Here is a 24,754-nt window from a genome sequence, read left to right on the forward strand (position 1 = left end):
GCACCTGTAGTGGTAGGAAAAAGACTATTTACTAAACAGGATAAAATTAATGTACCATATCTGCCTTTGCAGACCATTGCAGTGGAAATGTGCCTTCACTCGAAGAGAATCAGTCCACTGGAATGGAAATTGGAAGACCGGCCAGTCCAGAGGGAAACCCTCCGACCTCCCACTTCACCCACTGTCAGACTGAACATGGTTCAGTAAAAACGGCAGAATCCAACCCCAACTTGTGAACTCGCTGGGGTCTCAGCAGGTGGGATGACTGAGTGAATCCCTTCCCACAGTTAGAACAGGTAAATGATCTCTCCCCATTGTGAACTCACCGGTGTGTGAGCAGGCTGGATGAATCTCTGAATCCTTTCCCACACACAGAGCACAGTAAATGGTCTCTCCCACGAGTGAACTCCCCTGTGAGTCAGCTGGTTGGATGAAGCTCTGATTCCTTTCCCAGACATGGAGCAGGTGAATGAAATTTCCCCGGTGTGAAATCACTGGTGAGAGAGCAGGTGGGATGAATCTCAGAATCCTTTCCCAGACATGGAGCAGTAAATGGCTTCTCCCCGATGTGAACTTGCTGGTGTGTTCGCAGGTCGGATGCATCTCCGAATCCTTTCCTACACACTGAACAGGTAAACGGCTTGTCCCCGGTGTGAACGCGCTGGTGAGTCAGCAGGCTGTATGAATCTCTGAATCCTTTCCCACACATGGAGCAGGTGAATGGCTTCTCTCCAGTGTGAACTCGCTGGTGTCCCAACAAGTCAGATGAAGTAGTGAATCCCTCCCCACACACACACAGCAGGTAAACGGCTTCTCCCCGGTGTGAACTCGCTGGTGCCTCAGCAGGCAGAATGAATCTCTGAATCCTTTCCCACACTTGGAGCAGGTGAATGGTCTCTCCCCAGAGTGAACTCGCTGGTGTCTCAACAAGTCAGATGAATTAGTAAATCTCTTCCCACACACTGAGCAGGTAAATGGCTTCTCTCCGGTGTGAACGCGCTGGTGTGCCAGCAGGCAGGATGAATCTCTGAATCCTTTCTCACACTTGGAGCAGGTGAATGGTCTCTCCCCAGTGTGAACTTGCTGGTGTGTCTGCAGGTTGGATGAAGATCTAAATCTCTTCCCACACACTGAGCAGGTGAACGGTCTCTCCCCGGTGTGAGTGCGTCGATGAGTTTCCAGCGCAGATGGAAAAGTGAATTCCTTTCCACAATCCCCACATTTCCACGGTTTCCCCATGGTGCTGGTGTCCGTGACTCGGTGCTTTTCCCGTCACACTGATGGTAAAATAGCCAATGGTTTTCCCCGTCCTAACGAATCGAGTGACTGTCAGATCTCGATGTGAAATTTGGTTTGAGATTTCTTGCTGCAAGTCCTCCCCTTTGAATACCCTGTTAAAGGAGTTTACAAATCTCATCACTGTCAGTACAGCTCACTAATTCAGAACTAACAATTCTAGTTGCTGTGGAACATGCTTTCCTCTCTCGTTCCCCCAAAACTATACATTTCCTTTTTTAAAAAAATATCTTCATTGGAATTTTGCATTTAATATCAAAACATTGCAGAACAACATAAAAACAATAATACTAACCAAACCGATAACAATGTCAATACAGGTATCACATGCTGCCACCGTGTCTGTGACAGTCGTCCCAGTGCTATCATTCCCTACCTTTGTTACATTAGTGTGTTTTAACCAGTTTTTTTTAAAGGTGTTCTTATTGGGACTTTTAGTGTTTAATAATAAGAATTATACACAACTTTACATCGGTATTTAAAGTTACTGCCAGGATTGTTTGCGTTATTTCCGATTACTTTCATTTTGCTGGGGGTGGAGGGACACGGGTGGAGGGAGTGGGTCCTATTTCTCCCCTTGAGTTTTGGACGGTCCACCTATCCGGTTTGACTTGTGTGAGAGGGATGTGTGACCCCTCCTGTGAGTGGCCTTCCTCCCCGTTTCTTACCTGCCCCACGCTTCCTGCCACCCCTTCCTATCCCCCCCCCCCCCCCCCCTCCCCCTCAAGTTAGTTGCTGGTTGTGAACAGGTCTGCGAAGAGGTTTGTGAACTTCTTCCACTTGTCGTGGAATCTCTCCTTGGACCCCCTTATCGAGAATATTTTTGTTCCAGTTTCAGGAACTCGATCAGGTCTGAGAGCCACTCGGAGGCCCTGGGCAGCATTGCCAACTTTCAGCCTCGCAGAAGTCTCCACCTGGCAGTCAGTGAGGCGTAGGCCAGTGTGTCCGACCACTTTCCTGTCCAAAGCTGTTCATTTCCACACATGCACACACTCACTCTACCTCCCTCCGTTCTCACTCTGCTCTATCTAATATACACACTCCCTATCCTTCTGAAGGTGCTAATTCATGCTGGTCGACAGATTAATACTCACTGTTTCCTGTTCTCAACCAAGAGATCATAACATCCGAAGAAATAGGAGAAGTAGGCCATTTGTCCCATCAATCCTGCTCTTCTATTTAATAAGATCATGGCTGATCGGATTGTGATCTTAACTTCATTTTCTTCCTGTCACCCATAACTCTCGACTCCCTTTTCGACCAAAAATCTAACTGGACCTTGTATATATTTAATGATGCAGCCTCCACTGCTCTCTTGGGAAGAGAATTGCAAAGACAAACAAACAAAGAACAAAGAAATGTACAGCACAGGAACAGGCCCTTCGGCCCTCCAAGCCCGTGCCGACCATACTGCCCGACTAAACTACAATCTTCTACACTTCCTGGGTCCGTATCCTTCTATTCCCATCCTATTCATATATTTGTCAAGATGCCCCTTAAATGTCCCTATCGTCCCTGCCTCCACTACCTCCTCCGGTAGTGAGTTCCAGGCACCCACTACCCTCTGCGTAAAAAACTTGCCTCGTACATCTACTCTAAACTTTGCCCCTCTCACCTTAAACCTATGCCCCCTAGTAATTGACCCCTCTACCCTGGGGAAAAGCCTCTGACTATCCACTCTGTCTATGCCCCTCATAATTTTGTATACCTCTATCAGGTCGCCCCTCAACCTCCTTCGTTCCAGTGAGAACAAACCGAGTTTATTCAATCGCTCCTCATAGCTTATGCCCTCCATACCAGGCAACATTCTGGTAAATCTCTTCTGCACCCTCTCTAAAGCCTCCACATCCTTCTGGTAGTGTGGCGACCAGAATTGAACACTATACTCCAAGTGTGGCCTAACTAAGGTTCTATACAGCTGCAACATGACTTGCCAATTCTTATACTCAATGCCCCGGCCAATGAAGGCAAGCATGCCGTATGCCTTCTTGACTACCTTCTCCACCTGTGTAGCCCCTTTCAGTGATCTGTGGACCTGTACTCCTAGATCTCTTTGACTTTCAATACTCTTGAGGGTTCTACCATTCACTGTATATTCCCTACCTGCATTAGCCCTTCCAAAATGCATTACCTCACATTTGTCCAGGTTAAACTCCATCTGCCATCTCTCCGCCCAAGTCTCCAGACAATCTAAATCCTGCTGTATCCTCAGACCGTCCTCATCGCTATCCGCAATTCCACCAACCTTTGTGTCGTCTGCAAACTTACTAATCAGACCAGTTACATTTTCCTCCAAATCATTTATATATACTACAAAGAGCAAAGGTCCCAGCACTGATCCCTGAGGAACACCACTGGTCACAGCCCTCCAATTAGAAAAGCATCCCTCCATTGCTACCCTCTGCCTTCTATGGCCTAGCCAGTTCTGTATCCACCTTGCCAGTTCACCCCTGATCCCGTGTGACTTCACCTTTTGTACTAGTCTACCATGAGGGACCTTGTCAAAGGCCTTACTGAAGTCCATATAGACAACATCTACTGCCCTACCTGCATCAATCATCTTAGTGACCTCCTCGAAAAACTCTATCAAGTTAGTGAGACACGACCTCCCCTTCACAAAACCGTGCTGCCTCTCACTAATACGTCCATTTGCTTCCAAATGGGAGTAGATCCTGTCTCGAAGAATTCTCTCCAGTAATTTCCCTACCACTGAAGTAAGGCTCACCGGCCTGTAGTTCCCGGGATTATCCCTGCCACCCTTCTTAAACAGAGGAACAACATTGGCTATTCTCCAGTCCTCCGGGACATCCCCTGAAGACAGCGAGGATCCAAAGATTTCTGTCAAGGCCTCAGCAATTTCCTCTCCAGCCTCCTTCAGTATTCTGGGGTAGATCCCATCCGGCCCTGGGGACTTATCTACCTTAATATTTTTTAAGACACCCAACACCTCGTCTTTTTGGATCACAATGTGACCCAGGCTATCTACACCCCCTTCTCCAGACTCAACATCTACCAATTCCTTCTCTTTGGTGAATACTGATGCAAAGTATTCATTTAGTACCTCGCCCATTTCCTCTGGCTCCACACATAGATTCCCTTGCCTATCCTTCAGTGGGCCAACCCTTTCCCTGGCTACCCTCTTGCTTTTTATGTACGTGTAAAAAGCCTTGGGATTTTCCTTAATCCTATTTGCCAATGACTTTTCATGACCCCTTCTAGCCCTCCTGACTCCCTGCTTAAGTTCCTTCCTACTTTCCTTATATGCCACACAGGCTTCGTCTGTTCCCAGCCTTTTAGCCCTGACAAATGCCTCCTTTTTCTTTTTGACGAGGCCTACAATATCATTCGTCATCCAAGGTTCCCGAAAATTGCCGTATTTGTCTTTCTTCCTCACAGGAACATGCCTGTCCTGTATTCCTATCAACTGACACTTGAAAGCCTCCCACATGTCAGATGTTGATTTGCCCTCAAACATCCGCCCCCAATCTATGCTCTTCAGTTCCCGCCTAATATTGTTATAATTAGCCTTCCCCCAATTTAGCACATTCATCCTCGGACCACTCTTATCCTTGTCCACCAGTACTTTAAAACTTACTGAATTGTGGTCACTGTTACCGAAATGCTCCCCTACTGAAACAGACCAACAACCCTCTGAGGGAAGACATTTCTCATCATCTCCACCAGAAATGGGGACCCTTTATTTTGACAATCTGCCCACTCGCTCCTGAATCCCCCATCAGGGGAAACATCCTCTCTTCATCTCCCCAATCATGTTACCTCAGAATCTTATATGTTTCAATATGATCACCTCTAAACTCCAATGAGTCCAGACCCTTTCCTCACAGCACAACACCTTCATCCCAGGAATCAGCCTGTGATCCTTCTCTGAACTGCTCCCAATGCAAGAATCACCCTCCTCAGTTAAGGAGACTAAAAGTGTGCACCGTACTCCAGGTACTGTGATGATAGCCATTACAGAGACACGGCTGCAAGATGACAAAGGCTGGGACCTGAAGATTTAAGATTCCATCACTTTTGAGAAGGACAGGAAGCTGGAAATATGCAGAGGGGCAGTTCTGTTAATTAAGGATGACATTAGTACAATAGAGGCAGATGACAGTTATGGAGATCAAGATGTACAATCACATTGGGTAACGATAAGAAATGATAAAGATAGGAAGTCACTTGTGGGCGTAGATTCTAGGCCCCCCCTAACAGTAACTACTGTCATGGGAATGTCCCTTTAAGAACGGTTTGTCTTCTCAAATGGCTGCAGTGATGTCATTGCGTGGGTGGAGCTGGGCTGTGGCTCTAGTTTCTACTTTTGTTTTGAGCTGGAAGCTGTTTGTGGCTCTGAGTTTTACTTTCTTAGACAGTTGGAAGCTGCATTCAGACAAAAGAAGGCGTCTCTGGTCTCTCCATGTTAAAAATGAGTCTCCAGATCACTTGATAACTTCAAAGTAATAACTGTTCTGGAAGGAATTCAAACCTACTATTTTGTGGTGAAAGGGATTGTCTGATTTATGGAGGTTGTTACTTGAGTGAAACAGTAAAGGGAAATTATTAAGGTTAAATATAGAGTACTGTAGCTGTGTGGAGTATTTAGGTTTGATAAAAATGCTGACTATGTGTGTTTATAGAAATGTTAACTGATTTGCAGAATAAACTTTGTTTTTGATTTAAAGTGCTTAAGGCTGTTGCATAACACCAGAAATGTAGGCCCTTGTGCTCCTCATAACCAAAATCTATAAACAGTTGTAGGTCAGGTGAACTCCATGATATATTTTAGTGTTCTCTAGACTCTGCCCATAACACTACACTGTAGGATGGAGAGTACAGAGAGGAATAATGGCTCTGAGAAAAGTACGACAATAATCATGGGTGATTTTAATCTACATGTAGATTGGGCAAATCAGATTGGCAAAGGTAGCCAGACAGATGAGCTCGCAGAGTCTTTTTGGGACAGTTTTTAACAGCAGCACATGCTAGAGCTGACCAGAGAGCTGACTATTCTAGATCACCCCAATCACTGAATTGTTAGGGTGCAGAAGGCCCATCGTGTCTGCACCGACTCTCCAAACGAGGATGATGACTTAGTGCCATTCCCCGTACCTCCCTTGATAACTTCACATCTGAAATTATTGCTCAATACTGGGTTACAAAGTCCTCGGGGTTAAACCCAGCAGCTTCTCCTGCAATTCCACTCCAGTCAAACTGATACAACAAACCAAAGGGAATTGGACAAGACCTTGGAAAGAAAAATCGCTGGAAGGAAGTGAAGAAAGATCAGGGGAGTGGGATGAGCCAGTATGATGGGCTGAATGGCCTCCATCTGTATTGTAATCATTCAATGATTATGTGAAAAAGGACTGTAACTGGAGGCCAGAGACCAACCTCCACAACCAACACCCTCCACAATACAAATCCGTTCTTAATTGGTCTATCTCTGCTTCTAGACTCGCTTCTGTGAGAAACGCCTGCAACAAAATAATAGCAAAATACTGTGGTTACTGAAAATCTGAAATAAAAAGAGGAAATACTCAACATGTCAGCGAGTAACTGCGGCAAGAGAAACAGAGTTAACATCTCCGGGTGACAGAATCAATAAACATATGAACAAGGAGCAGGAGTCGCCATTCAGCCCCTCAAGCCTGCTCTACCATTTAATAAGGTCATGGCTGGTCTGATAGTAATCTGAAATCTTCAATTGCACAGAAAACATTTGGTGCAGAATTTGATGGTTAATATCAGCTGATGAACAGAAGAGAAATGATCTCTTGTGTAGGAAAAACAATTCCTGACCACGGGAAGATAAAGATGGTAAATCAGCAGCACACAGCCAAGGGATGGGCAGCAGTGAAATCTTCATTCAGACACATTGGAAGAAACAACAGTAAAATACCAAACCTGGTTAAAATAAATCCACTGTTAGGGGCAGAAGTTAAACAATGGCAGAGAGGTGATGAGAGAGGGCAGAGCGGAAACAGAGCAATGGGTGAAGATGGATTCAGATCCACAGTAAAGGAGCCAAATCTTCCCCAGAGCCCTGGAACCAGAGCACAGATAACAAAACACAACACTGAAAACTCTAAATTATAGATGAATGCTCAATAATACTCACCTCTGGAACTATTTCACTGTTTTCAAATTTCAAACCTTCTGCTGGAACTACAGCTTGAAATAATTCAGCAACACTCGAATCAGAGAAAAATTGCTGTCTTCAAATCTTCTAACTCACTGTCAAGGGCGATTACAAGAGCCATGTGTCAATAGTGGTTATAAATCAAGAGATGAACATTTTTTCTTGATTTACGATTGCTATGTAAATACTCTCCCTCTAACCTCCTGTAAAAGGAGTTTGCAAAATCCATCAGTCAGTCCAGGATGCAAATTTATAACATTCTCTCCTCTTTCCTGCTGTAGGATTACTTAAAATGGGATATACCTAATTGGAAGTAGTTCAGACAAAATTCACTGAGCTGATTCCTGGCTAGAAGGAGTTAGTTTCAAGAGCAAATGTTGGGCAAGGTGGTTAGCACTGTTGCTTCACAGCGCCAGGGTCCCATGTTTAATTCCAGGCTTGGGCCACTGTCTGTGCGGAGTCTGCATGTTCTCCCCGTGTCTGCGTGAGTTTCCTCCGGGTGCTCCGGTTTCCTCACAAGTCCCAAAAGACGAGTTTGTTAGGTGAATTGGGCACTCTGAATTCTCCCTCTGTGTACCCCGAACAGTTGCCGGAGTGTGGCGACAAGGGGATTTTCACAGTAACTTCATTGCAGTGTTAATGTAAGCCTACTTGTGACAAAAACAAATATTATTATTGTGTCCCCTGCAGCACCTTCTCCCTCTAAGGAGGGTGCCCGTAAACCGGACCTTTCAATCAATGAGTCATACATTTTCTCTCCTGGTTACTGGAACCCCGGCACAGTGGCAGAGTGGTTTGCATTGCTGCCACACAGCACCAGGGACCGCCGATCAATTACGGCCTTGGGTGACTGTGTGGAGTTTGCACATTCTCCCTGTTTCTGCGTGGGTTTCCTCCGGGTGCTCTGGTTTCTTTTCACAGGTCAGGTTGGGATAGGGTGAAGAGTGGGCCGAGGTAGGGTGCTCTTTCGAAGGGTCGGTGGAGTCTTGATGGGGCCGAATGGCCTCCTTCTGCACTCCAGGGATTCTCTGATCAAAGATGCTAGGATAGCCGCGCATGCGCCCTACTCCCCGCTGAACGAAGATGGCGGCGGTGGAACTGGGCCCGATACGGATAAAAGCCTCGCAGTTGCAAACTCGGGACCTGAAGGGTTTTATTGCGGCTTTGGGCCTTCACAAGGTGTTGATCAAGCAGCCTCTCCCTACCCACCCCCCGGTTCCCGGCTATCGGCTCCGTTCCTCCCACCGACTCACCCGCCCAAAAAGCCGCTTCCGCACTCGCAGAGGTCCGAACGAAGTGGCACTGCGCATGCTCCAGATACAGCACAACGCCTGCGCACTGGGCTCATGTGGAGTGAATAGAGCACCTTCAAAGCCGCGGGGGATGCTGGGTAACACCCGAACCATGAAAGGACAATACAATATAACTTTGTTACCATTTGAGATAAGTTAATCTAAAAATGTAATAAATTGTGAATTGGTGATCTGCTATGTTCCATTTCTCAAAGTTCTCCTGTGCGACCATGCAGAGTTTTTAAAGCTTTCGGACTATTTCCTCTCTCTCATCCCTCCTCTCATGTTGCTGACTCTGACTAGGTTCAATCGCATCACTGGTTCTTCTCTCTTTCCTTCTCCAACCCTGATTCTGAATATTCACTGTTTTACAGAATAATACTGTACAAATAAAAGTTATTCGGTCCATTATACCTGTACTGGCTCTTTGGAAGATCTATCCAATTAATCCCATAGCCCTGCTGGCAGAGTCAGAACAATGTATAACTGCTGTAGTAATCCGAGTGATTAATGGAAATAGTTTTCCAGTTGGATAGCTCACAGTCATATTCACCACTGTGGAAAAATTGATTGTCCAATTTATTGTCCAATTAAGTGTCCACCGTTAGTTATGCACACAGCACATTATTGAATAATCCAACAATCGACAGACCGCACAAACCACAGTGACATTATTAACAAAGGGTCAAGTTAAGGGAGAATCCTGTTGTGATAGAGTAGATGAAACATGGGGTGACAAAATAAAGGCATTAATATCCTGCAACTTCACAATTGGCTGGAATGTTGCAGTATGAAAGGGCCCCACATTCCTGTCAGAGGGAAGAGGCCGAGTCCAATAAACCTATTAAAGCCACACCACTGTTAGACTGCCTGGGGTCTGTGAATAAATCTGGGTATTATGATTATTAGTATGGATGTGTATTTGATTCCCAACAACATATGTAGTATCCTCATTAAATACCCATGACAGTATTTAGCCCAGAAATCACAGGACATCATCATAATCACAGCCCTTGAAATCGTTCCTGATAAAATTACCAACTATTCTGAAATCTCCATTAGGTATAACTCCCTCACTGAAAACATACTTCTCTGGCAAAAAAAAACGCACACAGCTTCTGCACAGCAGAAAGGAAATTACTCATCCTGCACTCCAAACTCTGAATGATTTGGGATGTTGCTGATAAGAGTCCAGGACAAATTGTTATTTGTAAGGTGAAGGTACATCAGCAGCTGGAGTTAGTGAAGAGGGTAATGGTAATAACTAGACAGACTGACCCAAAAGATAAAACACAATCATTGGCATCGGTATGACAGACTCCAGTTAGACCTGATTTTAAAACTTTTCAGGACCCTGACCCTGATCTGATGGTGCAGAGGTGGGACACCATCGCAAAGACGTTTCCTCGTCCCTCACAGCAAGTAATTATCATAGAATTTACAGTGCAGAAGGAGGCCACCCGGCCCATCGAGTCTGCACCGGCTCTTGGAAAGAGCACCCGACCCAAGGTCAACACCTCCACCCAATCCCCATAACCCAGTAACCCCACCCAACACTAAGGGCATATTTGGACACTAAGAGCAATTTATCACGGCCAATCCACCCAACCTGCACATCTTTGGACTGTGGGAGGAAACCGGAGCACGCGGAGGAAACCCACACGCACACGGGGAGGATGTGCAGACTCCGCACAGACAGTGACCCATGCTGGAATCGAACCTGGGACCCTGGAGCTGTGAAGCAATTGTGCTATCCACAATGCTACCATGCTGCCCCCTAAGTAAGGTCTCACCCATCCTACATGATGAGGTTTTCTATCACAAAGTGGCTCTAATTTGACATGCATTACATCTTGATGGCTTGCAAAATAATTAATTTTGTTTAGGGATCAGATTGGGGGAGTGTTGCTCTTTCATGTCCTCCATATATTCATAATAACTACTGGTGGCTGAGGAAACCCCAGGATGTTCGTCAACACCTGAACCTGTGTCCAAACTAATCTGGCTGAGCGAAAGGAAGACTAATTGGGAAGTTCCACATGATGATCTGGATAAATTGGGAGGAACAAGTCATTTATTGGCTATTCACAAATGAGTGAAGGAAGCACAGTATCTGTGTTACCATGGAGATAAATGTGTCAGGTACAAAATGAAAAGAAAAATGTCCGATAACTAGATTGTGAATAAATACTGTGCTTGATTTTTTTCCAACAGGGACGAGATGTAGATGTAGACGTGCTTGTGGACTGTGTCCAGGCTGAAATTCGGTTCTTGATCCCCACCCCCTGCCCCACCCACTCCAGCCAGGTAATATTAACATTTAATTGGGAAAGCCAAAGAGTATCAGGGGAAGGTGCTAGTCTAGAGCTTTCTCTATGATAGTTCTCTCAATGCTTGAATTATGATTAAACTGTTATTACCTATCCCTGGGTCTCCTCTCGTTAGTTGGAAGCGGTCATGCGTCCAGAACTGTATACAATATTCCAGCTAAGGTCCAACTAGTGTCTTGTGCACGTTCAACACAATCAGCTTGTTCCTGTAGTCCATGGCTGTGAAAGGGAAATTAATGAGTTGCCAACGTAGAAGCATGCTGAGAAATGCTTGACTATCGTTCAACACTGCTTTTGAACGAAAATAAGTAAGTCAGGTAACATAAACGAAATACTGCTTAATATTCTGGTCTCGGCCTTATTATGAAAACACATTGTCCTCCGAAAGATAACAAAATGTGTACTCGAGTTGTTTTTAGCCAAGGGCAAGAACATACGTACTACGTATTTCATCTTACGTACTTTCCAAGGTCTATTTAATATAAAGATGGCTGTTTACTTCAAGTTGTTATTTCAGACTATAAAAATATGCTTTCTTGGGTCGCATCTCAGAGTGCAGTGCCCTGGCTTTTCAGCTGGAACACTCTCTCTCCGCAAATATATTTGTGTAAATAAATTTCCTTAAATCGAACCTCAAGGAATTTGTCTTTATTATAATTTCCACGACAATGGCCTTATAAATCAATCTCAGAATATATTATGCTTTAACTGCTCTCTTCATCTATCCTGTCACATTTAATGACTTCTGCACATATACACCCAGGTCCCACTGCTTCTGCCCCTTAAGAATTTTATCCATTATTTTATATTGTCTCTCTATGTTCTTCCTTCCAAAATGTATCACCTCACACTTCTCCACATTGAATTCAATCTGTCGACCATCTGCTCAGTCCGCCAGCCTGTCTTTGTCCAATTTGAAGCTCTACACTATACTCTTCACAGTTTGTAACACTTCCAAGTTTTGTGTCATCTACAAACATTGAAATTGTCCCCTGCAAACCATCAATCTAGATCATTAATAAAAACCAGGAAAAGCAAGAGTCCAAATACAGACACTGGGGAACACCACTACAAACATTCCTCCAGCCTGAAAAATATTCATTGACTGTTACTCTCTGCTTCCTCGTATTCAACCACTTTTGTATCTACATTGCTACTGTCCCTTTCATTCCTCGCACTATAATTTTTCTCACAAGCCTGTTGTGTTGCATTATATTAAATGCCTACTGAAAGGCCGTGTACATGACATCAACAGAATTCCCTCATCAATCCTTTCGGTTACCTTCATAAAAACTCCAGCAAATTAATTAAACATAATTTTCTCTTTAGAAATCCATGCTGGTTCTTCCACATAAGCACTCATTTTTCATGTGGCGATTAATTCTATCTGGAATAATTGATTCATGAAGCATACCTAACAACTGGTGTTAAACTAACTGGTCTATATGCTGGAGCTATCATGACAACCCTTTTTGAATAAAGGTGTAAGATATGTAATTCTCCAGTCTGGCACCTCCTGGAAAGACTGGCGAATCATTTCAGCACCCCTGAAATATACATTTTCACTTCAACAGTTCCTCCTTATCAATTTTAAACCTATTTATGGACAGGGCTTTCTAGTCTGCCTACATGGCCTGGGTAGCGTCCATCTCCTTCGTAGAGACAACCAGTTATCTTTGTATCATTTTGAACAGGGTGGGATTCTCCGTTGGCCGACAGCAGAATCGCGAAACCCGATTGGGCGGAGAATCGGTTCCGCCTCTGAAATTGTGACAAGCACCGAATTCAAGGGAAATCGCAATTCTCAGGGTAGCACGGTGGCGCAGTGGTTAGCACTCCTGTCTCACGGCGCCGAGGTTCCAGGTTCGATCCCGGCTCTGGGTCTCTGTCCATATGGAGTTTGCCCGTGTCTGCGTGGGTTTTGCCCCACATCCCAAAGATGTGCAGGATAGGTGAATTGGCCATGCTAAATTGCTCCTTATTTGGAAAAAATGAATCGGGTACTCGAAATTTATATTTTTAAAAATTGCAATTCTCTGTCGCCTTGACAGTGGCGTCAATGCATTCCGAAATGCAGATACAGTTAAAATTGTTTGCAGATCATTAGCAGGGCCAACCCGGTATTCTCAGGGGCCTCCGTGATTCACCTCCAATGGGCTGAATTCTCGACGGTGAGGTTCATTTGTGCTTTTAAAAATCGTGAAACAGGCTCTATGGCTGATGAGCGAGAGGGGGTATGGAAAGTGTCCAACATCGCCATAGTTTGCTGACAGTTGTGTTGCTGGCCAGGGGACTTCTGCCAGAGTTGGGGGGAGTAGTAGGGGATGGCCAGGAGGTGCGCTGTGGGGTGAGGGTGGATGGGCACAGAGCACTATTGCTGCACCCTGAAAAGTAACCATGCAGCTGCGCTCGCTGGTGACTGCCCACTGTGAAATTAAGGCCACAGATTGTATGGGTGTCCCCCAGGAGACTCCCATAGGTGCCCTCTGGACTTAGCTGACCCATCAGTGGGATGGGGGCACTCCAGTGCAACCAATGCCATCTTGTTGGCTGGGATGAGTGTGTATGGGGAGTGTAATGTGTATATGCGACCGCAGCTTGTCAGCCTCCCGTGAGTCAATCACAGACCCGGTGAATCCCGCACCGTTTTAATTTGAATTAATTGTGTTCCATGTGGCTCCGGTCCTAGCCCCTCCAAAGTCACTGAATCGGTACTCCCTCTCTGCCCTGTTCTTTTCTAAAGTCAGCCCTTGAATTGTGTGAATATAGTTTCATATTTCCACACTTCAGTAACAAATGTTGAAATGTTTGCTCCACACCCATAGGGTTTCATCTGTTTAAAGCCACAAACACAAAGGTCCAGTTTTCTCCTGGGGTTTGAGACATATCAGCTTTCAAAATGATGCAGAGTTTCAGCCAATAAGGGAGATCCGGGCTCAGCACCGCCCTCCATTCACTCCGATTGGTTGGAAGACCAGTGCCGCCCCGTCTTCCTATTGGTCCAGACCCTCCGTCAATCAGTTGGGCATTGTCATACAGAGCATGCGCAATCCATGCTGTAGTTGGACACCAGTGCGCAGGCGTAGAGACGGAGTTAGGAGCATGCGCAATTCCAGTGTTGGCCTGGGCAGCGGGTTTTTTGTCCTGGAGAAGCGGAGTCAGCATCAGGCAGTGGGTGGGAGGATTTGAAAACACTTTGTGGATCCGCAAACCCTTCACAATCATCGTCAGCTCCCTGGTTTGCAGCTGCGGGGCTTCTCCCTCCCTCCCGGGAACAGGCCCAGGTTAACGGGCACCATCCTGCTTCAGACACTGGAGGATGGTTCACATCAGAAGATGGGGGAGGGAGGGATAATAAATAAGAGCTTCCACGTTGCACACACTCTGATCTCTGGCAAGGAAGGAAACCCTGGCAGGTGGGCGGGAAGGATTCACAAACAACCGTTGGAGGCCCCAAACCCCCAATAAGAACCTGCTGGTCCTGGGTTTCCAGCTCCGGGGGATTGTTGGCTTCAGATGCAGCCATCTTGGTGAAGGAACAGAGTGGGCGCGGCTTCAGGGTCCCAGTGATCAGGAGGAAAAATTATTGATTAATTGATTTTATTCTCACTTTGCACAGAGGGGCTTGAGAACTGAACCCAGCCAGAGGGGGGGAGGGGGTAAACTGTAAGGAAAAGAATTGTGAAGGTGATGTGCAGAGTTTGCCGGGCTGACCAACTATCATGGTGAAAATTAAGGCACAGTCTGCACTGAAAGACTGGTGTTCTGCCAGAGCTGGGACCAGGCCACCTCGGGTAAGTATCTGTGTTTCTGGAACACAGAAACAGTAAGGAACATGATTCTGTGCATTGAGAAAGGTCCAATCTATGTGACAGAAAACATCTAGGCAGCATGCAGCCTGGGACAGTGGACTCAAATACATTCCAGTAAAATATGGGACTGTTCGTCACCCCGGGATTTGCGTCCACCCCGGGAGGTGAGAGAGTGCATGGGATTATGATTTACTGCTTTACAGGTACAATTGAATAAAATATGCTTCATGCAAAATAGAATTGTATGTTCAGAATTTCACTCCTCTATTTAAAGTTTTGTAAACTCTTTTTCCAGGGCATTAGAATGGGTGGATTTACAAACAGGAAGCTCAAACTGAACATCTCAGCATGATCTGGCAGAGTTACTGAGTCACCACGGCCTGAATAGCATCAATCATTGAATTTGGAATGAGAAATGATTGCGTTTTGTCTGTGCGACACCATTTAAAACATCTGTGTGACTGGAAAAGCATCAAGACTCACACTGGAGTGAGAGGTTCCAGTACACTCAATGTAGAAAGAGCTTTAACCAGTTAAACAGCTTGTAAAAATCATCACACGATTCGCAGTGGGGAAAAAAGCGTGCTCGTCTTCAACTGATTGTCCAAACTGGAAAGACACAAGGAAACTAGAATCATGGAGAATCCGTGGAAATGTGAGGACTGTGGTAAAGGATGCAATTCTTCATCCAGGCTGGAAATCCATCGACGCGTTCACACAGGGGAAAGGCCATTCATCTGTTCTGTGTGTGAGAGGAGATTCACTCCGTCATCTGGCCTTCGATTACACCAGCAGGTTCACACTGAGAAGACTCCATTCAGCAGCACAACCTGTGAAGAGAAATTCAAGTCCTTATCCATGCTCACTGAACACCAGCAAATTCACACGGAACAGAAACCATTGTTTCTCCTCTTTTCCTGCTGTCTCCCATCATGCTCTCTCAGCGCTCATCTTGTCTGTGAGACTTACCCTTTGCTCCTTTCACCCAATTCTCACTAAACTGTTTAGCATCGAACTTCCACAATCAAATAATTTACAGTGCAGAACAGGCCATTCGGCACATTGAGTTTGCACTGGCCCAAGGAAAGAGCACCCTTCTCAAGCCACACCTCCACCCTACCCCTGTAACCCCACTTAATCCTTTTGGACACGAAGAGCAATTTAGCATGGCCACTCCACCAAACCTGCACATCTTTGGATTGGGGGAAAACCAGAGCACCCGGAGTAAACCCCCGCAGACACGAGGAGAACGTGCAGACTCCGCACAGAGTGACCTAAGCGGGAATCAAACCTGGGACAGTGGAGCTGTGAAGCGATTGTGCTAACCAGTGTGCTACTGTACTGCCCCTGATTTATTGGATTCAAGTTTGAATACCAGCTACGATGGAAGCATCTGCCATGGTGGGGTTTGAACCTGCATTCTCAGAGAATTGTGCTGGGTCTCAGGATTACTCATCCAGTGACAATACCACTACACCATCACCTCCCCAGTCAAGCACTTTGCAGGGCTCATCCGGGATATGAACCCGGGACCTCTCGCATTTTGGAAACTCCCGAAGCGAAAATCATACCCTACGGTTTCGACGGTATCTCCATGGAATCAGTGTCTTTGTCGTTTCCTCTTTAGACAATCAAGTGAAGCTTGGTCCTCACACAGAACACGTGTATGGTTTCTCCCCTTAGCGAATGGTGTGGTGTTTTTTCAGGCTGTAACTGGTTAAAGCTCTTTCCACAGTCAGTTCACTGGAACACACTCACTTGGGTGCGTGTGTGTCTCGGTGCTTTTCCAGTCACACTGATGTTTGAAATATTTTCCCACAAACAGAACAAACATTTTTCACTCCACATTTATCGTCTGAGGATATTCAGGTACTGATCAATTGAGTGACACTGTCGGATCTTAATGTGATATTTGGTTTGTGTTTCCTGTCTGAAAATCCTCTGCTAATGCCCTGGAAAAGGAGTTTACAAAGGCCACACTATCAGTACAGGATAGAAATTCAGAACATACAATTCCAGTTTCTGCGGAACATTTTTTTCTCTCTTCTGTCCCCAATGCTGTAAATCCCCATCCCACACACTCTCCCTCCTCCCTGGGCTGAAATCCAAATAAAGTATTCGATCATTATTTCTGTATCCTTTTAGCAAAGTTATATAATTAGAGGTAAGAATATGCTTTATAAGTCACTTCATTCATGACTTGTGACAGACATTCATCTGAATCATCCTGACTGACCAATTAGAATAATAGATGTTAACCTTGTGTCCAGAACTGACTGTGGAGATTTGATGAGCAATCGCGAAGGTCATTTCTCCAAATCGTCCAGGGTTTCCTTTGTTCTTCCTCTCCCTCTCGAACTAAGTTAGACCGGATATTAAACTCAGGGCTCATTCTGGTTCTCTTCCTGCTGACTAAATAACTTCAATCAAATATGGAGAAGACTAAATCCACTGCTCGGTCCCTGCTCCAATCTCCATTCCTGGAGATCCACTCTATCCCGCTCCCCGGCAACAGTCTGAGACTTAGCCAGTCTCTTTGTAAACTTGGTTTCACACTTGATCCAATATGATCTTCTGACCTCATAGAATTTACAGTGCAAAAGGAGGCCATTCTGCTCATCGAGTCTGCACCGGCCCTTGGAAAGAGCACCCTTTCTAAGCCTCCACCTATCCCCATAACCCCCCTAACCTTTTTAGATACTAAGGCAATTTAACATCGTCACCTCCCGATTCGACAATTCCATTACACACCTGGCTGCTCTCCCACATTCTACCTCTGTAAACTTAAAGCTATCCAAAAGTCTGCTACACATGTCTTAATTCACAGCAAGTTCCTTTCCCCTATGATCCCTGTGCTCCGAGACTTGCATTCTCTCCCAGTCAATTCTCACCCTTGTTTTCAAATCCCTCCATGGCCTCGTCTCTCCCTGTGTCTGTCATCTCCTCCAGCCCCACAATCCCCTGAGATATCTGCACAGCTCTGATCCTGGACTTTAGTGCACTTCCAATTCTAATTACTCCGCCATGGTTTTAAGTTCCTTCGGCCCCAAGCACTGAATTCCCTCCCTAAACCTCCCCGTCTCCACCTCACTTACCTCCTTTCAGACTCTTTAAAACTGACCCCTTTGACCAAGTTTTTGATCACCTGTCCTAATATCTCCTTTTGTGTCTGGGTGTCTCACTTTGTTTTATAATGTTGCTGTGAAGTTGACTGGGATGATTTATGATGTTAATGGTGTTATATAAATAGAAGTTGTTGTTGTTGACTGTAACCCTGACCTCCTGTTTTACAATATCCCATTGGTTTCACAACAAACTCTATCTCTGATGTTTTGCCCCCTGCGGGTTTGCAGCCTCTATAAAGACGGCGGCCGTTAACTCAGGCCTGTCACCGGGAGCAGGCCGCAGCTGTCCCCCCGCTCGATGCAAACCCGGGGCCGGAAACTTCTGATTGGGGTTTGGAGCCTCCACCGGGTTTCAGTGAAACCTCCCGGCCGAGTCCAGCATCGGCACTGCGCATGCTCCAGCTCACAATGCCCTGGGAGTGATTGAGGGCAGCTCTGGACCAATGGCAAGACAGGGCTCCGCCTGGAGGACCGAGTGGTTGCAGCTGGTCCTCCAACCAATCGGAGTGAATGAGGGGCGGGGCTGAGCCCGGTCGCACACGTGCACTCGAGCATGCGTAGTGCTGATCACAGCTCATGATTCGGGCGGCCGGGTGGAATTTCTCAGCCGGTCAAATCCCGGGCGGTGAGTCCTGCTGGAGGAATGGGGCCGGCGGGTGGGTCCGGAGACCTCATAAACACTCCGTGTAGGCCCCACACTCCAAACATGAAGGTCGGATACGGCAGTTCAATCGGCGAAAGCTGCTCGGGCTTTTCCCTGAGACAGGCCCAGATGGACGAAGAGAGCCCCGGCTTTGCTCCGCCTCCCATTCACTCTGATTGGCTGGAAGACCAGAAGCTCCTGATCGGTTAACCACTCTTCCTATTGGTCCGAACCCGCTGTCAATCAGTCTCCGGGCATTGTGAGCTGGAGCAAACCCTTCACCATCATTGTCAGCTCCCTGGTTTGCAGCTGCGGAGCTTCTCCCTCCCTCCCGGGAACAGGCCCAGGTTAATGGGCACCATCCTGCTTCAGACACTGGAGGATGGTTCACATCAGAGGATGGGGGAGGGGCGATAAGAAATAAGAGCTGACACTTTGCACTCAAATCAATGAGGATACTGATCTCAGACAAGAAAGGAAACCCTGGCAGGTGGGCGGGGAAGATTCACAAACACCCACTGGAGGCCCCAAATCCTCAATAAGACCCATTGATTTTGTCAGTCGGCAGGCAGGAGCTGGAGAACTGCACCCAGACAGAGGAGAGGGAGGGAGAAAACTGGGAGTGGAGGAAAGAAATGGTGAGATGGGTTTGGATTTCAGCCCAGGGAGGAGGGAGAGTGTGTGGGACGGGGATTTACAGCTTTGGGGGAACATGAGAGGGTAAATGTTCCAGAGAAACTAGAATTGCCTGTTCAGAATTTCTATCCTGGACTGTCAGTGATGGCTTTTGTAAACTTTTACAGGGGGTTAGAATTGGAGAATTTGCCCACAACAAACTGAACCCAACAGAAAGGTTTGTCTCTTTGCGAATTCTATCCTGCATTGACAGTGATGACTTTTGTAATATGAGAGATTACAGCTCTCAGGAAAGATTAAATGGAGAGGGGCAATGTGAGAGAGTGACCATCAATAAACAACAAGTCATAAATACAAGATAGTTATGAATAAATCCAAGGGGACAAAACAGACAAAATTATTTATTACATGTTCAGAATGTGCAACTCATTACCATGGAAAGGAGTTGAGGAAAGTGCTGAGATGTTTTCAAAAGGAAATGGGACAAACACATGAGAGAAAAGGGAATCGAAAATCAGCTGAAAGGCTGATAGGTGTGACAGTCGGAGATGTGTGCCGAGGATGGACAGCAGCAGAATCTGTGACAGAATGGCCTGTTTGTATCTTATACATTCACAGTATTTCAATGTAATCTTTTACAGAATATTTGCAGATGCAAACATCGTGTTGAGATCTGACAGAGTCACTTGATTCATCAGGACCGGCCTTTCAACGTGGAAGGAAAAATGTTTGTCTGTTTTGTCTTTTGGAAAAAAATTCAAAAATCACTGTGATTGGAAAAGCAGCGAGACACAGACATCTAAGTAATTGTCCACAGTTAGCTGGAACTGAGCTTTAACCAATCACACAGCATGAATTTAAATTGCAGCATTTACATCAGGGAGACACCGTACTCTGGCTTCAACTGATGATCCAAGTTGGAGAGACATAAGGACATTCGCACCAAAGGAATCAAGAAGCAGCAATAGGACATTCAGCCCCGTGAGCCTGTTCCACCATTTAATAACATCACGGCTGATCTGATAGTGACCTCAAATCTGCATCCCACCTACACCTGATAACCTGTCAATGACCATGGAGAAACCGTGGAAATGTGGGGACTGTGCGATGGGATTCAATTACCCGTCTGAATTGGAAACTCATCGACGTATTCACACTGGGGAAAGGCCGTTTACCTGCTCGGTGTGTGGGAAGGGATTCACTCGGTCATCAAACCTCCTGACACACCAACTTGTTCATACTGATCAGAGACCTTTTAAATGTGCTGACTGTGAAAAGAGCTTTAAAAGCAGAAATGATTTACTGACACATCAACGCACTCACACTGGGGAGAAGCCATTCACCTGCTTGGTGTGTGGGAAGGGATTCACTCGGTCATCCCACCTCCTGACACACCAACTTGTTCATACTGATGAGAGACCTTTTAAATGTGCTGACTGTGGAAAGAGCTATAAAAGCAGAAAGGATTTACTGTTACATCAACGCACTCACACTGGGGAGAGGCCATTCACCTGTTTGGAATGTGGGAAGGGATTTAATGATTTGTCAAACCTCCGGATTCACCATCAGATTCACTCTGACCAGAGACCGTTTAAATGTGCTGACTGTGAAAAGAGCTTTAAACACAGAAAGGATTTACTGACACATCAACGCACTCACACTGGAGAGAAGCCATTCACCTGCTCCGTGTGTGGGAAGGGATTCACTCGATCATCACTCCTCCTGAGCCACCAACTTGTTCATACTGATCAGAGACCTTTTAAATGTGCTGACTGTGAGAAGAGGTTTAAAAGGAAAAGCAATTTGCTGAAACACCAACGCACTCACACTGGGGAGAGGTCATTCACCTGCTCCGTGTGTGGGAAGGGATTCACCTGTTCACACCAGCTTCTGCAACACCAGCGAGTTCACACTGGACAGAGACCGTACACTTGACCCGTGTGTGACAAGAAATTCACTCGGTCATCCCACCTGACTTCAAACCAACTTGTTCACACTGATCAGAGACCTTTTAAATGTTCCGAGCAGCACGGTTCAATTCCCGTACCAGCCTCCCCGAACAGGCGCCGGAATGTGGCGACTAGGGGCTTTTCCCAGTAACTTCATTTGAAGTGTACTTGTGACAATAAGTGATTTTCATTTCATTTCATTTAAAAGTAAACTGAATCTGCTGAAACACCAGCGAGTTCACACTGAAACCGAATCATAGAATTTACAGTGCAGAAGGAGGGCATTCGGCCCATCGAGTGCACTGGCCCTTGCAAAGAGCACCTTACTTAAGCCCACACCACCAACCTAACCCATAACCCCACCTCACCTTTTTGGATACTAAGGGCAATTTATCATGGCCAATCCATCTAACCTGCACATCTTTGGACTGTGGGGGGAAACCGGAGCACCCGGAGGAAACCCATGCACACACTGGGACAACGCGCAGACTCCGCACAGACAGTGACCCAAGCCGGGAATCAAACCTGGGATCCTGGAGCTGTGAAGCAACAGTGCTAACCACTGTGTTACCGTGTCGCCCACATGTGGGAGCGGTACTGGGGAGAGGCTGTTTAACTGCCCCGTGTGTGGGAGGAGATTCACTCAGTCAAACAACCTGCACAGACATCAGCAAGTTCACAGGCAACAGCAGGGTTTGGATTCAGCTGTTGTTGCTGCTGTTAGTCACATCCAGGACTGAATGATGCCAGGACATCTATTTCCAGTGGGACTCCACAGTTTTCCGGTATTTATCAATGATTTAGACTTAAATGTACGCACCAGGATTACGCAAAAGTTGCTGATGTGTTTGAGACAATGAGGGAGAAAGCCATGGACTGGGTCAGGTGGACAGAAAAGTAGTAAATGGAACTTTGGGGGCTGTTTAGCACAGGGCTAAATCGCTGGCTTTGAAAGCAGGCCAGCAGCACGGTTAATTCCCGTACCAGCCTCCCCGAACAGACGCTGGAATGTGGCGACTAGGGGCTTTTCACAGTAACTTCATTTGGAGCCTACTTGTGAAAATAAGCGATTTTTATTTCATTTTCATTTAGATAATGAGAGGTTAGGAACACACTTCAGTTAATTCCCGATAAAAATAAGGTCACTTAAGGAGAATGGAAAAAACGGATTGGTGGGGAAGCTACAAATAATCCCTTTAAAAAATAAATAAATACAGAGTACCCAATTATTATTAATTTTTTTTCCAATTAAGGGACAATTTAGACTGGCCAATCCACCTAACCTGCACATCTTTGGGTTGTGGGGGTGAAGCCCATGCAGACATGGGGAGAATGTGCAAACTCCACACGGACAGTGACCCAGGGCCGGGACTCAAACCCGGGTCCTCAGCGCTGTAGTCCCAGTGCTAACCACTGCTCCACGTGCTGCCCTAGCTACAAATAATTCTAATAACTTTATTGAACAGTTCTCAAATGGAAAGGCACTTGACCACATTAAAACTAAGGATCTGCAATAGACGTTTGATCTAGCAAGTCATATTTAGGGCAAGATTATAAACAGAGGGCATTCATTTAAAGTGATTAGAAAAAGAGGCAATGCTGAGCAAGGCTAGGAGAGTGGGCAAAGAAGTGGCAGATGGAATACAATGTGGAAAGGTGTGAGGTTATGCACTTTGGAAGGAGAAATGGAAGCATAGACTATTTTCTAAATGGGGAAATGCTGAGGAAATCACAAGCACAAAGGGACTTGGGAGTCCTTGTTCAAGATTCTCTTCAGGTTAACGTGCAGATGCACTGTCGCCTCACGGCGCCGAGGTCCCAGGTTCGATCCTGGCTCTGGGTCACTGCCCGGCTGGAGTTTGCACATTCTCCCCGAGTTTGCGTGGGTTTCGCCCCCACAACCCAAAGATGTGCAGGGTGGGTGGATTGGCCACGCTAAACATCCCCTTAATTGGAAAAAATGAATTGGGTACTCTACATTTTTTTAAAAAGGTTAACGTGCAGGTTCAGTCAGCAGTTCGGAAGGCAAATGCAATGTATTCAGATCGAGTGGGCTAGAATACAAGACCAGGGATGTAATTCTGAGGCTGTATAAGGCTCTGATCAGACCCCATTTGGAGTATTATGAGCAGTTTTGGGCCCCGTATCTAAGAAGTATATGTTGGCCTTGGAAAGGTCCAGAGGAGGTTTACAAGAATGATCCCTGGAATGAAGAGCTTGTCGTATGAGGAACGGTTGAGAACTCTGGGTCTGTACTCGTTGGAGTTTGGAAGGATATGGGGGATCTTATTAAAACGTACAGGATACTGCGAGGCCTGGGTAGAGTGGACATGGAGAAGATGTTTCCACTTGTAGGAAATTATTCCTTTAAGCTCTCCAAAAAATGCTTTTGGCAGCAAAATCAGCAGGCATTGGAAAATAAACAGAAATCGCGGCAACGTTTTCATTTTAACCGACCCTCCAGTGACCCCCACCCCCCTCCAATCCCGAGCAACCGGCACACCCAGATATCTAAAGTGAACCACTGCCCAACGGAATGGCAGGCCCCCCACCCCTGCCCACCCCCCCGGCCGAAACACCACAAAATACTCACTCTTGTCTCGATTTAATTTGTACCCCGAGAAAGACCCAAACACCCGAAGCAGATCCAATATTCCCCCTCTTGACACACTCGGTTCCGACACATATAATAAGTTGTCGGCATACAAGGGCACCCTATGCTCTATTCACCCCCCCGCACTATTCCTTTCCATACCACCAAACCTCTTGGCCAATGGCGATTTTGCGATGGCCAACGGCTCAATCGCGAGTGCAAACAGCAGGGGGGCCATAGGACATCCCTGCCTAGTCCCACGGTGGAGAGAAAAGTCTCTCGAGCTGATGTTTTTTGTGCGGACACTGGCCCCGGCTCCTTATACAGTAGCGTTACCCAGTCCACAAATTGTGGACCAATCCCAAACCGCTCCAGAACTGCTATCAAGTGTCCCCATTCTACTTGGTCAAATGCTTTCTCGGCGTCCAGTGCCACAACCACCTCTGTTTCCTTCTCCTCCGCTGGTGCCATAACCACGTTCAGTATCCTCCTAACGTTCGAAAAGAGCTGCCTCCCTCACACAAGCCCCGTCTGATCTTCACCTATCACCTTCTGGAGGCACTCGTCCTGCCTACCTGCCAGTACCTTCGCTAATACCTTTGCGTTCACGTTTAAAAGTGATATGGGCCAAAACAACCCACACTCCGTCGGATCCTTATCGTTTTTAAGCAACAGGGAAACCGATGCCTGCCCCAAGGTTTGTGGTAACATCCCCTTCCCTATCGCCTCCTCAAATATCTCCATCATCAGGGGTGCCAGCTTATCCTGCAGACACACCAGCGAGTTCACACTGGGGAGAAGCCATTCACCTGCTCTCAGTGTGGGAAGGGATTACATAGAAACATAGAAAATAGGAGCAGGATGAGACCATTTGGCCCTTCGCGCCTGCTCTGCCGTCCATTATGATCATGGCTTATCTTCCAACTCAATAGCTTA

General features: G+C 46.3%; 1 protein-coding gene across 6 annotated transcripts in view; it reads right to left on the reverse strand.

Moving 5' to 3' along the window:
- Window positions 1-24,754, reverse strand: part of LOC140421474 (uncharacterized) — a 366,287-nt gene that overhangs the window by 12,779 nt on the left and 328,754 nt on the right. For 3 of the 6 annotated variants that reach the window (XR_011946812.1, XR_011946813.1, XR_011946811.1), the window contains exons 1-2: window positions 8,692-8,774; window positions 7,418-7,533 (exon numbers count right to left, since the gene is read on the reverse strand). The exons of 1 other annotated variant lie outside the window; for it this stretch is intronic. The gene's annotated coding sequence lies outside the window, so the exon portion shown is untranslated. Of the gene's footprint in view, window positions 1-10; window positions 1,392-4,788; window positions 6,774-7,417; window positions 7,534-8,691; window positions 8,775-24,754 lie in introns of those variants that run through there. 2 more of the 6 variants (XR_011946810.1, XR_011946814.1) reach the window with 2 other exon arrangements.

The sequence above is a fragment of the Scyliorhinus torazame genome, chromosome 5 (genome assembly GCF_047496885.1).
Source record: "Scyliorhinus torazame isolate Kashiwa2021f chromosome 5, sScyTor2.1, whole genome shotgun sequence".
NCBI classification, from domain to species: Eukaryota; Metazoa; Chordata; class Chondrichthyes; order Carcharhiniformes; family Scyliorhinidae; genus Scyliorhinus; species Scyliorhinus torazame.